Genomic DNA, 15,628 nt, shown 5'->3' with positions numbered 1-15,628 from the left:
GGACGTGCAGCCATCACCCAATCTCACTCTCGTGTCTCCCTTCTTACGTTTATATAACAGAATATTTGAGCTAAACATTGTGATATTGCTGCTTATCCTCCCTTTAAACTGCTTTTATTGGAATCTCCACCTCTGTTTCAACTCCATGTTCACTGGCCTCAGTGCACAGCTAATACTGTCTCCATTTCCCATCTGTTCTTTAAAAGTATATTCACAATGATTCTGTTCCAATACTAAACCCCATAAGTCAGCTGAAGGACAGAACTAGAAAAAAAATCAGTCTTTACAAACATTTATTCACTTTATAAAGTTGCAGTTTCTCACCCGAGAAACCCCAGTTGCAGCCTGTGCCTTGTTACCAGGGGCATAGATAAATCCCCAGTGAATGTCTATCACCCGCATACAATAATTTCCATAAGTTTATAATTCAAATCCCCTTAGTAGCAATGGCAGCCCGTGCCACCCCCCAATAAAACATCCCAAAAATGAATACTAGTATTTTTAAGCTTCTGGTCCTGTTAAAACTCAAAAATCATTACTGCCTCTCATGCTGACAGTTTTAATGTCATTCATTTCCCTGCCACAGAGTCAACCAATTTGTATTTTACTTACATTTCTCATTTAATATTTGTTCACCACTTACAGAATTTTAATATCACTCGCAGCCCATTTTGTCAAATTCTCCCTTCAGCACTTTTTCCACAAACAGCTTATTCTAACAGAATATTCTAATACTCTCATGGGACAGTTCAGAGTGAGCAATAAATGCTGGCCTAGCCAGAAATGACCACATCCCACGAATGAATAAAACCTCAAAAAAAAACTTCGCTCTATTCCCACTGAGAGATGATTCTCCCCACTGTCACAGGTGGTCTTACGCTCTTGGGGAAGGCTGATTTCTTGTGGTAATGTCCAGCTGTATGTGAACTTTCCCTAACTGTGCCTGCCCTGCAGCCAAAGGCCCCCCCCCCGCCCCCACTCCTCTCCTGAGGCTGGTTGGCATGTGGGTACAAGTAAGGTACAACTTCAGAGGCTGATGCCCCTGCAATTCCTATTATCCCATCCAGTATCTGACTCTCTCTCTCTCTCTCTCAGGCCGAACTATGTCTCGGTCAGTGGTCTGGCTGCCATCCTGAAGTTTTATTCCACCACCTGGTCCAGAACATGGTTTTCCCTGGCAGGAAAGCAATGTCTAGGAATAAAAACCACAAATAATGGAAAAAGAATGCAACCTAACGCTGTTCAGTATTTCCATCAACATACAGATACACTATGCACAATAGAAACTAGGTAGATATTAGTATAAACATGGGCAGCTTTCAGGACTGCTGATCACCATTACAGCAGAAGGCATCCCAATCTCTGCCTGTCCAATAGCTCCCCTCAGTCCATTGAGCTCTCCTTCTCCTTGCTGCACAGTGCAATGTTGCCAAGGACCATGCTCCTCGGAGGGAGCCATTCTCTATTCTATCCTCACACCCCTGCACCCCAAATCTGTCGAGCGGTACCCATCTTTGGCCAATTGTGATAATTCTGCTTTCAGCACCTGAATGTCCTCCCTCTGCCATCTCTACAGATGTTAGTCACCCATTGTCTCACTTAACACTAACAGCAACATCCTCCACTATCCTGCGTTGGGATGACTTGCACAAGAGAGGCCACCATTCTGATAAAGTAGGTCCTGACTCTCGGCTGCTCCAGCACAGGGTTCCTGTTTCTGGGCTCTCTGACTCTCTCCTGGGTCCACTTTGGAATATTGGCGCCTTCTACACACGTCACAAGAGTTCCCAGTGCTCTGATCATTTTGCCTACACTTTCTAAGTTGGCCATAAGTGCCAAATGTGAGCAATAACCACACTTCTCATTCACTTCATGCTGGCATCAGTTTTAAAAGGGAACCAAATATGTGAATGCATCCCTTTTTCAAGCTGAGCCCCACATCCCCTCTAAAGCTTTTGCACTCCATCCTTCTAAGCTTAGAAGTACAGCATCTCATCTTACTCAGTAATCCAACTGGCACAAGAAACCACTACAGCACCGTCAAACTACCACATGAACGTACTTACAAATTAAGAACAAGAGAAGACTCCAGCACCGATCCCTGTGGCATCCCACGCCACACATCCTGACAACCAGAGAAAGACCCATTTATGCCAACTCCGTTTGTTATCTAACCAATCTTCAATCCATGCCTATATATGTTACCCCCGCCCCAAACCAAACCAGGAGCTTTTATATTCTGCACTAACCTTTCATGAGGCACTTTATCAAAACGTCTTCTGGAAATCTACGTATAGTACATTCACCATTTTTAAGTTTATTTATTGGAGGTCACAAGTAGGCTTATATTAAACACCGCAAATGAAGTTATTGTGAAAATCCCTTAGGTCATCACACTCTGGCTCCTGTTTGGGTACACTGAGGGAGAATTTAGCCCATATACCTAACCAGCACATCTTTTGGACTGAGAGGGGAAACCACAGCACCTGGAGGGAACCCATGCAGACATGGAGAGAACATGTATACTCCATACAGACACAAACCCAGGCCAGGAATTGAACTAGGTTCCCTATGAGGCAGCAGTGCTAACCACTGCCACACTGGTTCCCCTTCACCCACAGCACGTGACTCCTTCAAAAAGAATTCTAATAAATTGGTTAAGCACGATTTCCCTTTTCACAAAACTAGGCTGACTCTACCCGATTTGCCTTGATTTTTTCCCCCAAGTTCCCCGCCGCGAGATCTTTAATAACGGCTTTGTACATTTTCCCTATGACAGGCGTGAGGCTAACTGGCCTGTACCTTCCTGTTTGAGGCATCTAGAACCAGCTCAAAAAAAAATCACAGTACTGAAGCAAGGCTCCCAGTATGCAAGAGGCAGTGGATTAGATACCATCTGGTGACAGCAGAACAGACACAAAATAAAAGCAACTAAAAAAAAAACGTTCCTGTTACTAGTCCAGCCACTTGTGTGGGAAGTCCACTTGTGCTGCTTTTAATACAATGGCACAATCAGGCATTACTATGATGCTCCAGGCCCCTGCAGAGCCTCCCAATCTCCAACTGCTCAACAGTAATAACAGCAGATAGAGCCCGGTGAGAAATACACGTCAGTCGCTCCAGGACAAGAGGGAGAGAAAAAGAGTAAAAATGGAGGCCAAAGGGAAAAAATAAAGAGGAAACCTCATAATATTGCCTGTCTTAGAAAATGCAGTAAAATGAGCAACATACACCAAAAGAATTTCACTGGTACCTGAAGGCATTGCCCACGGTGGCACAATGGTCAGCACTGCTGGGACCTGGGTTTGATTCTCTGCTTGGAGTTTCCTCGGTGTCCTCCCACAGTCCAAAAGACATGCTGGTTTGGTGCTAAAGTTCTCCCTCAGTGTACCCAAACAGGCGCCCGAGTGTGGCACTTGGGAGATTTTCACAGTAAAAATCACTGCAGCGTTCAGGTAAGCCTGCTTACAACTCCAGTAACTTTAAAAACTTAGGTAGTATCCAAAAAGAAAATATTTATTTATTCCGGCAGAAGCAGTTATTAAATGTCCTAACATCACTTCACCATCAAAAACTGAGAACCTGCTCCCTAATTAAAACGTATTTTCGTATCCAAGCACACACCACAGTCCAAAGGTTTCTCTACTTGGTAATCTACAGCAAAACCTGACCGATCTGGAAATGGTCTCTCGAAGTCGATACTTAGCAGACTGTTTGTGGCCTTATCTCAGCAGGAGCTAAATTTAGCTCCCTCTAAAAGAGGAATCTACATGAGTTGCTGCAGTTATTGCTTCCAAATCAAAAAGAGAAGCTTCCTCTCAGATCTCTCTCAAACATGGTCCACTGTAACATTTCGCTTCATCCTGGGCCACAGTTCACTTCAATAACTTTGTGAAAGAATCTCCAGGCAGCGCCACTGAAAAAACCCACAGTGGACGCTCACAACGAAAAAGTGTCCTGGCACTTTTTGCAAAAGGAGCTGCGTGACTCAAACCTGATGATTTGAGCCTCATCCCATCACAGCAAAACGGTCACACTGCTTCAGCACCATCACAGCCTGAGGCACCATCCCACCCTGGGCAAATCTACTAAACCAAATACTGTCCCAACTTGCCTGGCATAAAATCCATGAGAATAAAGAATGAAGCAGTGGAAGAAAAGCCTGGGATTTGTGCCAATCAGGCATGCTGGATTTTAGCCCCCTTGTCTACTGCCCGCACAGCACCCCCCAAAATCCTCTATCCCCACTCACCTCGGCGCTGAAGCAGAAACAGAGCCCCTCCCTAGGGCAGCACTGTTGCCTCACAGCTTCAGGGACCTTGGTTCAATTCCCAGTTTGGGTCACTGTCTGTGTGGAGTTTGCACATTCTCCCTGTGTCTGTGTCTCTTTCCTCTGGTTTCCTCTCATGGTCCAAAAAAATATGCTGATTAGGTGCATTGGCCATGCTAAATTCTCCTTCAGGTGTACCCAAACAGGCAGAGTGTGGCGACTAGGGGATTTTCACAGTAACTTCATTGCAGTGTTGACGCAAGTCTACTTGCGCTTAATAACTAAATTTGATTCTCTTCCTCCAGACAGCCCCCACCCACAATCATTTTCCCACTCTCCCGGCCCGAAGGAGTGCTGCACCTCCGCTCAGTGACAGGGGTCAGGAATCTGGTACAGATAGTCATTCCATCTCCTATCCCATTCCAAACACAAAATGAGGACATGTAAGCACTGGTTAAGGATATGACTGTCCCTGCCAACTCCTGATGACTTGCCAATGTGATCAACACGAGGTGACTCTTGGTACTTGCACAAGACCGTGGGGAAACCAGATCTTACAGCAGGGACAAACATCTTAAGATGGAATAACAGCAACTAAATGAGAGAGCAAACAAAAGTTAAATGGAGAACTTTGGGATCATCTGCTGTCCTACCATTCCAAAAGGATAGTACCAGGATTTACCATCACCTTGCACGCATACAGAACTACATAAAACATGCAGGGAAATATTTTATAGGAAGTCAAGTCTCTTTTGCTCCGGAAAGGGTTGATAGTCAATTCAAAGTAGACCGTATCCAAATGTGACATGTCTTCTTCCATACCTGAAGGTCAATTGCTAAACTGTAAAATACATCATTGCAAAATAAAAAAATAGGAAACCCTTTCACTTTGTACACTGGAATGTAAATAGAGTAAGCGTCACATGTCCCACACTACACAGGCTCATAAGGAGGAAGTAGATAGAGAGATTGAGTGATAGCAGATCTGTTTCTAAGAATATGCACAAGAACAGCAAACAAGAGCAAGGTTCACGATGTGAAAATAATTAACTTAAAATTTGTCCTCGATCATCCCCTCACCCCAGATCTCAAGGATGAGGTGAATGAAGCCAGATGAGATACCCAACGTCAATCTGCAAATCACACTCAAAATTAAATCCCGCAGACCAGACAGCAATACTGGAGGTATGGATGAACAGGATGAGGCTCTCATTTCAATTCCTGCAATCTACCGAGATGAAAAAGCTTAAAATGCTGGGCACAAGGACCAGTGAGCTGGAAGTAGCCGGCATCAAGTTCCTGGAGAACATGAGCATTGGTACAGCAATGGCTGCTCTTCTGGGATTGGGGCCAAGTAGAAGGAGCTCCATTTTGTGTCCAAAGCAATAGTTGACCTCAAGAGTGGTTTATCTGGAAACAATGACTATTCTTAGCCATAATAAAATCGGTCACGTTATTGAGCCACAGATTCATGGGGAGGGGAGGAAATCAAAACGGAGGTAGGATTTTTTTCCCCCCACCAATGCACAATAGGAAGCAGCAAAATGTGATAAACAATTTATAAAAAAAGTCAATAAATTAAAGGACAGGTGATTTTCCATTCGAAGGTACATCGAATACTGCTTAATTGTGACCTGAGCATTTTTCAGGCCAGTCTACCGATCGGATTCCAGACCTGATACACATTCTGTTGTCTAGTCAACCTCGACTGATTTCAGCAGAATGGAAGCACCTTTAGGTGAACATCCAAGCAACGAAAGGGCTGAGTCTCATGCACCAAACTGTCAGCGAGTTCACTAGCCGCACGCTTGTCAAAATAAAAACACCAGCTGCCATAGATTTGTTTTCTTGCCTTGTGACATGAATAGTATTTATGAACAAGCAAAAAAAAAACACAAGTTAATTGGTGCAGTGTCCTCTGTTCTCTCTCAGCCACCATGACAGCAAAACTACTTAGACCTCATGCTCCTCAATGTGAGGGTCTACCCACAAAATGTTTTTCACCATCACCAAGCGTTGACCCCCAGACTGGATTAGATATCCACTGACAGGGGACATAAAGCCAAGCTGAGGGATAGACCATTTCCCCAAAGGGGGAAAAAAGGGCAGAAGCAAACAGACAAGCCTAGCCTTGTCTGGACTCAAAACAGCAACACACACACACGCCTTGCAACAGAAGTCACTGAGCAGACTTCTGGAGCAGGAGCAGTTGATGATATTTCAATAGTTTCTAGCCTCACCTGTAGCCCAGGTGATTGAAATCCATCAACTTAGCACAGCCCAGGAAACCAACCAGGGGTGTTCTATACAGTGTGCAAGAAACAACACTTTTCACTGTATACCAATACATGTGATAATAATAAGTCAAATTCTTGAACTCTGCTGCTGATGGTACAAAGCACTTAAAAATAATTAAACATTTAAGAGAATCCAAATACACCGGAAACCTTTTGCACCGAAGAACTCACTCACAGAAATGTTGAAGGAGGCGAGACAGAAGATAGCAGAACACAGGCTAGACAGATCCAAAGAAGGATTGAAGGGTGGCATGGTGGCACAGTGATTAGCACAGCTACCTCACAGCGTCAGGGCTCAATTCCAGCCTTGGGTGACTGTTTGATGTGGAGTTTGCATATTCTCCCCACGTCTGCGTGGGTTTCCTCCGGTTACCTCCCATAGTCCAAAGACGTGCAGGTTAGGTCGATTAACGGAGTACTTAGCATGGCCAATGTCCCAAGATATATAGGTTAGGGGAAATAGAGGTAGATATGTGGGGTTATGGGGGCAAGATGCTCTATTGGACAGTCGGTGCAGACTCGATGGGCTGAAAGGCCACCTTCTGCACTGTAGGGATTCTATGAATATAAAGATAATTGTGTGAGATTTTTAAAAATTGGAAGAGACAGACTGAATGTAAAACCAAGGCTTAGATGGGATGGTCCAACATTTCCCCCTCCAGTGCCACGCAGTATGGTAGCTTGGTCACCAAGCTTACTTTGATTTCATGTACAGTGTGTACATACTCATTGCTGCTCATGCATGCAATGCTGCAAAGAAGAGGTTCCTGAACATTGGCTCACTCTCCTCCCTGTTCAGCCAAAGCAAGCCATATTCCATATCCAGCCAAAATGTTGTGGTCAGTGTAAGTAATGCAGTTTGGGAAGAACAGGGCAAGAGGCAGCTCATGACTTGATGGCACAGCAAGAATTGCACCAAATACCCCCATAACATTAGCTTTTAAAGAGCAAGAGGATTGAACAGATTCTGGAAAAGCAAAAGGAAAGGTGTTTTAAGTTGGCAGAAGGCGAAAGCACAGCTGAATTTGTTTGCTTATGGAAACAAGCAACATCAAGGCTAGAAAGGAATAATTATTCATGCTCAATGCTTGCCAACACCACCAAGAAACCCTTGATGACACACAGTTAAATTCAACACAGATTTAGACTCTCCATCACCCCTCAGCAATGTACCTCATTCTACTCTGAGGGTTGTCCTATTACAAATTGCAAACCGCCATTATTCTGACCTCTTCGTGCTAAACCGTACAAACACTAGGTATTTCGCTGTTGTGAGACTGAAAGAAGAAGGAAATGAACTAGGAACCGAGAGGAATCTTCCGGTCATTCTTATCATTAACAGCCAGATTTTTAAAAATTATTTACTCAAGGCTACAAAACCAATGCTCAAGAGTGAACTGGGTGAACCCAAACCCAAATCCATTTGCTCGCTCCAAAAACCAGATTCAAATTCCAAATGAACCCAATTCACGGTTTTCACAAGGGAGACAAACAAGGTCCAAACTGAGAAGGCATTGCGCTCCACCTTGGGCTTGATCCAACGTCTAGATCTTAGCCAAAAGGCCACCCCTTAGACTGAGTCACATTCAGCCTCAAATCCCAGACACACAGTATGCAAACCCCTCTCACCTTTCAGTTACTAGGAATTAGCCCCCAGTCTTCAATAAAGGGAATCCGCATTCTATCATCATCCCAAACCATGAAAAATGAAATGAAGCAGCTCAGACTGCTGCTTTAAAACTAGACAACCCCAAACTCAATGTTCTGAAAAATGGCTCACTGTCAAACCAGAGCTGCTGGAGCATTTCTTCGTTTACTGTCACCAGCAAGGCTAGCGTTTGTTGATTGCCCTTGAACTGTCAACTGACTAGATCATTTCAGAGGGTGTTAAGATTCAGCCACATTGCTACGGGTCTGGGGCCATATGTAGGCTGAGAAGGAGGCAAATTTGCTTTCCCAAAGGTCATTAGTGAACTTTTTTTTTAAAAAAAAACAACAATTGATGCTAGTTACCAGGGTTACCATTACTGAAACCAGCTTCATGTTCCAGATTTATTAATTAAATTTAAATTCCACCACCTGCCGTGGTGAGATTTGAACACATGGCCCCAAAGCAATAGGCAGCCTCAGGATTACCAGTCCAGTGACATTACCACTCCAGCACTGTCTCCACTATGGGACTTAATTGAAGTTCCTCCTAGATACTGCACATTTTCACTGTCCTGTCAGTAACTAGGGCCAAATCAAAGTTACCAATCTTAGCTGACTGCACTCTATTCTTCTAGCTAATATAATGGCTTCCTGTTCAGAAAACTGCCATCACCTCTTCTCACGGGGATAGAAATCAAGTTGTGTCCTCGTCAATTATCACAAAGCCAAGAGTCACTCAGTCCTCCAACATGTCACCACCCTATTCTGCACCAACACTTACACTGAGCTGTCTACTTTTGTTTTTGTCCCTAACCTGGTGAAAACCCTTTTTGAGTAGGACCACATCACATTAACTTTCTTCATCCAGCTTGACCTGCCCCTCCCAATTGGTGATCATTCCACCCTCAGCTATCTTGGCCTTAAAAGCTCTGGAATTGCATCCCAAAATCTCCATCTCTCTTACCATAGAATCCCTACAGCGCAGGAGGCGGCTACTTGGCCCATCGAGTCTGAACTGATTCTCTGACAAAGCATCTTACCCAGGACTTATCCCCGCAACCCCACATATTTACCCTGCTCGTACCCCTAACCTAGTCATCTTGGGGCTCCAAGAGGCAATTTACTGTCACCAATCCACCTAACCTATGCACCTTTGGACAGTGGGTGGAAACTGGAGCACACAGAGGAAACCCACACAGACATGGGGAGAACATGCAGACTCCACACAGTCACGCAAGGCCAGAATTAAATCCAGCTGACAGGCAGCAGTGCCAGCCACTGTATTCCACACTGTGCCCTCCAAGATGTTCCTTAAAACCCATCTCTTCAATCAAGTACTTAGTCACCTGCCCAAATATCTCATGTGGCTCAGTGTCAACTGTGTCCGATGGTGCTCTTGTGAAGTGCCTTGTGATGTTTTGAAAGTGCACATTATACATGCTGGCCTGTTGCTCCATCTCCGTGGGACTGCACCTTGGCTCCATTCCAAATTTACCAACAAGTCATGCACGCTTCCTTTAAACAATTTCTTCTTGTCCCCAATGAAGCTCTCCCAGATTTGTCTCAAGGTTCCACCTTTGCCTCCTTCTCCTCCACATGGTGCCCTTCAGTTGAACTCAGTAGCTTTCACACACATGCGGGAGGCACTCCCTTCGAGTGCATCCATCATCACATTTGAGGTCCAGGATTATCAATGTGCTTTCAGACAGTGAAATCCAACATCCAATTCCTGGCAAGACCAGAACTCGCTTGTTCAGCTCCCAGTACAATCACCATCACGAGGCCCTCTGACAATGTGCAACAGGCAGAGTGACCAGCCCCAATGCTAGCCATTGCTCAATCCCGCTTCTGCGGGATAACTGAGCGCTATACCAACTTGCCAATATTGCTAAAACCCATAGCATTATCACTTCCAAATATAACTGCTGCCAACATTTTTCCCCATTAGTCTTCCCTTTAATAATGGCACTTCCAACATCAGCCAACACTCCCATTCTACTTCTCTGCCATTCCCATCCTCCTTAAAACTGGATCTCTAGTCAATTACATTAAGGTTCGTTAATGCCACACCAGTTAAGGTTGAGAATAAGGTTATAGATAACTCAGCACATCTAAATGGGAGGGAGGGAGGGGTGGAAGAGAGTGGCTGGGATACCGGCGGTAGGAGAAGCATCGAGAGATGGCTCAAGTCCATAAACTCTCAATAAAGCAAAGCCCTGTCCCATACTTTCACCTTCACCTACCAGCTCGGGTCCGCTTGACATCTAGCAATGAGTTACTGTGTATCATTTGCAAGGTTATTCAAGACACACCCTTCTCTAACCCTGCAAAGATCTTCAAATGAATGTTCCAGCACACATCTTGACTCTTGTAACTCCAGCCTTTTATTATGCTATCCACTTCCTTGCAATACCTTCAGACACATAAGAACACAGAACTCATAGAAACCCTACAGTGCAGAAGGAGGCCACTCGACCCATCGAGTCTGTACCGACAACAATCCCACCTCGGACCTATCTCCGTAACTCCACATATTTACCCTGCTAATCCCACAACCTACACATCCCGAGACACCAAGGGGCAATTTTAGCACAGCCAATGCACCTAACCTGCATATCTTTGGACAGTGGGAGGAAACCTGAGCACCCAGAGAAAACCCACGCAGACATGGGGAGAACGTGCAAACTCCACACAGACAGTGATCCAAGCCAGAATCGAACCCGGATCCCTGGTGCTGTGAGGCAGCAGTGCGAACTACTGTGCCACCGTGCTGTCCCAACACTGCCCTCCCCCACACAAAACGTCTGCTTCATCTCAGATCGTCGACTCCAACCTTCGCTTCTACCATGTGAAAAGCCTCAAAACGGACAATGATAGCTGGAATACTCGGTGCTGAAATCACATACAGCAAAAATCAAGGGGGGGGGGGGATTAGAAACATCCAGCAGCTCAATCAAATGCCTGCCTGCAAGAAAGGAAAAAGCACCGGATTAGCATTTTGGGTGTGACCTTTCATTAGGATCAAGTTCTGACGCAGAAAGTTATCGTCTGATAGATCGATGGATCATTCCTATTATTCCCTGCTCAATCTCAGATCGAGACCCATCGTTTTTATTCCCCCATTTCTACAGGCAACAAGAATGTTCGTCAATGATGTGACGCAGCACGAAACAGAATAGAAAGCACCAAGTCAGATGGGACAGAAACCAACGATCAAAGATAAAAAAAAGTCCAATTATGGGTAGCCAGCCTTTTAATGCATTCGAAAGATAATACTTTCAATCAAAGCTTCATGCCAAAAAAACTACATTCAAATAAACAATTTCCAGTTATTTTAAAGATAAAATTTACTAATCTAAAAAAAAACTTATTAATATTTACTATTGCTAATTGAGCTAGCTGGAGCAGTCTTAACAATACAGGAATTTAGATTGCTAGCAGGGTAATAAGGTATCTAGAGACAGCTAATTAATAAAGCATTAAAAATGTAGAGACATTACCAGTAGAATTCGGTATCTCGTTTTGGACAGGCACCCAGCTCCATCAGAATCATGCCATCAACTCTCATTCTGTCCCTCCCAACACCTAGCTACGCAGTTGAGAATTGGGATGTTTTTTGTAGCTGTAAAGACGTCAGTCCCCGGGTAGTGCTAGGTCTGGTCTCCTGTGCAGCCGGGTGCTGTGGCATCTATTAAACGGCTCCAGCCAGTTGGAATTTAGGGACACTGATACATAACGCAACCCACACAATTCATCTATACAGACAGACAATATATAAACTAGATGCAAATTTATTTAAAACGCAGTCTTTTTTTTCTGGAGGGGTGGGGGGGGGGGGGAGGAGGGTAGAATGAAATGTTGGGGAGACCCATCAAATTTCCAACTGCATCAGCAGCCGCTGTATTTCAGAAACTGACACTCTTATGAAAGGATACATTGGAAATAGACTGACACATTTCCGACTCAGAAGTCGGCATACAGCTGATAATAGTGAAAGCAGCCCCCCCCTCCAATCTTCACCACTAGTAGGCAACACATTTGCCAGACCTGTGAGTGGGCTATTCATCCTTCGGATAACAACTCGCTATCCACTCACCCTCTATTCTTCCTCCTCTCCTCCCCCCCGCTCCTGGCCCAACGCATGTTTATTCGAGAAAGTTGAGTGGCTTGACTGGAAGTTCCCAGGTGCCGCCCGAGTCCAAGTGTGTCACCATGCACTCATAAAAAAGGGGGGTGTCGAGAAGGCATCAGGATCCTAACGGGAAACCAGGCAGGGCAAACAAAATTCCCCACCCTCGCCCGGAAAACCCGGGCAATTTAACTGGAAGGTGTTTTCCCGGGGACAAGTTCATCACTTTAACAGTAAGCAAGACACTGGCACCGTTTAATAAATGATAGCCCACTGCTGTACAGAAAAGTCACTTTCTTATTTATAGATGAGTGAAAAAAAAACACCCTTTCTTCGGGAAGGAGCTCTGGTTGTAAACAAATCCTACGAACAAGTATTTTGGAAATAGGATTTCCCCATCTCTCCACTCCCCCCCCCCCGACCCATTGTTATTTTTCCAAGGATCACAAATCATTAACTAAGAATTTAAAAAAGGGACATCCAACATTGCTCTTGGGGGAAAAAGAAACACAAACTTGCATTTAAGATGTCCAATTTAAAAGGTCTCAAATTATTAACTGAAGATTTTTTGTTTAAAAAGGCTTTTCTTTGGGGAAAAAAAAGAAACACAAACGTGCATTTAAGATGTCCAAAAGCTTTAAAATACACCCGAAAAAAAAAATTCTGAAATGATCTCAACAGTTGTTACATTACAACGGAGAACTTTTCAAACATTAATGCAACATTGTACTACTGCAGTAGTACAAATGCTTCAGCGGTCTATTTATTTAATAAGGTCTAACCTGTTATTTTGGGTTACATTCTGCTTTTCCCCCCCCACCTGTACACCCCCGGGGGGGAGGGGGCTAGATCTTTCGCTTGGACTTCCAAGAAAGATAGAAGAGGAAAGAACGTTGCAATAGGATGGTCCAGAGGCAAATGAATACGTTACTGCGTCATAAGAGTGCTGGAAACACCATTTCACATCCGTCAGAAGCTGGTCTGAGAGAGAGAGAGAGAGTTGGGGAAGGGGACAGATAGGAAAAGTTGCTGCTTTGGGGGAGACACTTGTCTATCAAGCCATACAACACCATGTATCAATTGTTGCTATCTGCAACCCCCCCCCCCTTTCCAAAAGGGAGAGAAAATCCGCTTTATAAAAAAATTCTCGCAGACGCAGCATCCTCCGTGCGCGTGCACGGGGGAAGCGCGTGCACGCCCATCGGAGGCGCGCCGGGGGCTGCAAGTTGCGCATCATTCGCAAGCGCGTCCCCGCTTACACTGCCCACCCCCTTCCTTTATCCTAGTCCCATATATACACGTTGATTTCAATGTTACATTTGTAAATTTCATGCAAATACACACAGCAAGCGTGTAGCAAGAGGGTTTGCCTTTTGCAAGCAAACAAATTTCAACATCGTCACAGGCTCGTGCCCGCTGGGCGCGCCTCCAGGTGCTGTTCAATGTACCTTTGGCTTGACGTCTTTGCAATGTCTGTTTACATCCCGTTTCTCTGGATGTCAGGGAGGGAGCAGAGGGCGAAACGTACATTTAAAAACCACACACGTTAGTTAGTAACTTCTTGCCTTCAGGATTATAAACAGCAGCGGGGGTTGAAACAAGTAAGACAGATAGTAACATTGTGGAGGGGAGCTGCTGCTGCTGCTGCCTTTGCCTTGCCTTTTGAAGTTGGGTCCATGTCAACACAGCGTCAGCACCCATGTTTACCTCCAGCCTGAATTTTATCTGCGCAACATTAGTTGGAATGCGGACATGAAGTCTAAAACACACGCATATCAACAGCAGCAGCCCATGTGGCAATGAACCAGCTCAAGACAACACACACATTAACAAAAAAACAATAACAGAATACAAATATTAAATGCTGCCAAGGGGAGAAATAAACTAACATCTTTGCAGGGGAGATGGCAAAGAGGAAATAAAAAGTTGTCACTAATTAACATCATGCTGTCCTTCATTCTGTATCAGATCCGGCATTTCAAAAGTTGCAACACTTTTAACGCCTATCAGGATACACTTTCTTGACATTCCGATTATTAAGAGGCTGAGCTGCTGTTTAATTGATAGGAAAACGCAGTCACTTACGTTTATGAAGGTACAAAGTTCCGGAAGGATTTTCTCAACCTCTGGCTGCCACATAAATGCAGATGATTTTTTTTCTCCTTTCCCCCCCACAAAGATTACATTCTTCACAAGCCAAATTCGGTAATAAATATATAATACTGACATCAGGTGAAGTGGTGCTGCGGAGGAGGTTAAGGGGGCGGTGGGGGAAAACATCCCTCTCGCACCCGTGAAAAGAACCAAGAGGTGGACTTCTAATGCAGGCAAGCCACTGTGAAAGTAACTGGGGACTTTCAAGCGCTTTATCTGGGCTGCTTGCAGTGGATTGCGTCGTTTCAACGTGTTTCTATCCCAGTGCTGTGTGTGTGTTGTTTCGTAACTCGATTATATCATGTCCATTATCATGTGACATACTGAAACCTCGGTGGAAACTTGTTTGGGGGGGGGGGGGGGCTGGTTAGTGGAAGGGTTAGGAACCGCGTGTTAAGAGCTTTGCAGTCCCATCCGAATAGCAGGCTCACTCCGCACACACAAAAACATTGCCCCTACGTTGCAGCGTCTCATTTTAATTCTTACTAGCAGAGCCCCCAGTCGGAACCATTCACAACAACTCCTCTTCCATAATGCCTGTGCATGTCATCGCGGAGGAAGTTTATGTGTGTGAGTGTGTTTTAAGTCCTCGCCGTGGCTGGCTTTAAAAATGTTGCTGCTTAAAGCGAGCAAGCCCCTTTTTCCTTCAAGGGGGACGGACATGCATTTGACACCCCGTGAAATGTTTAATGACAGCGCCGTTGAGAAATTGCTGGCGCAGACTGCTCTGTTCAACTTAACCCTGCCTACCAAGTTAGTTCAAACAGAGTGGAATGGGACCTCACGCGGCGTTAAAATCCAGCAACAATTATCCTATCGCAATTGCAGTAATAACCCAGAAGGTTTGTTTCCTGCCAGTTATTCATCAACTGAAAATAATTTATAATGTTCTGAAAGTCTCTCCAGAGATAAACATATATATTTATATATGAAAAGGGCCGCATGTTATTTAAATACCACATGGTGTCAGATGTAACAATAATACACAGATCAAAACAAAGAGCCATTAAACGCCAATGAGTCATAAAAAGATACGCCAATAATGCGTCAACTGAGTTGTTGTCCAGGGAAGAGTATCACATGTGCTTCAATGTGCCTTTTAAGTTACTAACTCTTCTGATAAAGCTG

The 15,628-nt window shown here is 44.6% G+C and overlaps 1 protein-coding gene across 1 annotated transcript in view; it reads right to left on the bottom strand.

Moving 5' to 3' along the window:
- LOC145355489 (uncharacterized) overlaps nucleotides 1-14,748 on the bottom strand; it is a 440,243-nt gene extending 425,495 nt beyond the window's left edge. The window contains exon 1 of the mRNA XM_080207658.1: nucleotides 14,432-14,748. The gene's annotated coding sequence lies outside the window, so the exon portion shown is untranslated. The remainder of the gene's footprint in view (nucleotides 1-14,431) is intronic.
- Between the last annotated feature and the right edge of the window lie 880 nt (nucleotides 14,749-15,628).

Source organism: Carcharhinus amblyrhynchos, chromosome 19 (genome assembly GCF_965287045.1).
Source record: "Carcharhinus amblyrhynchos chromosome 19, sCarAmb.v2.hapA, whole genome shotgun sequence".
NCBI classification, from domain to species: domain Eukaryota; kingdom Metazoa; phylum Chordata; class Chondrichthyes; order Carcharhiniformes; family Carcharhinidae; genus Carcharhinus; species Carcharhinus amblyrhynchos.
This window is presented reverse-complemented; position numbering and strand designations above follow the sequence as displayed.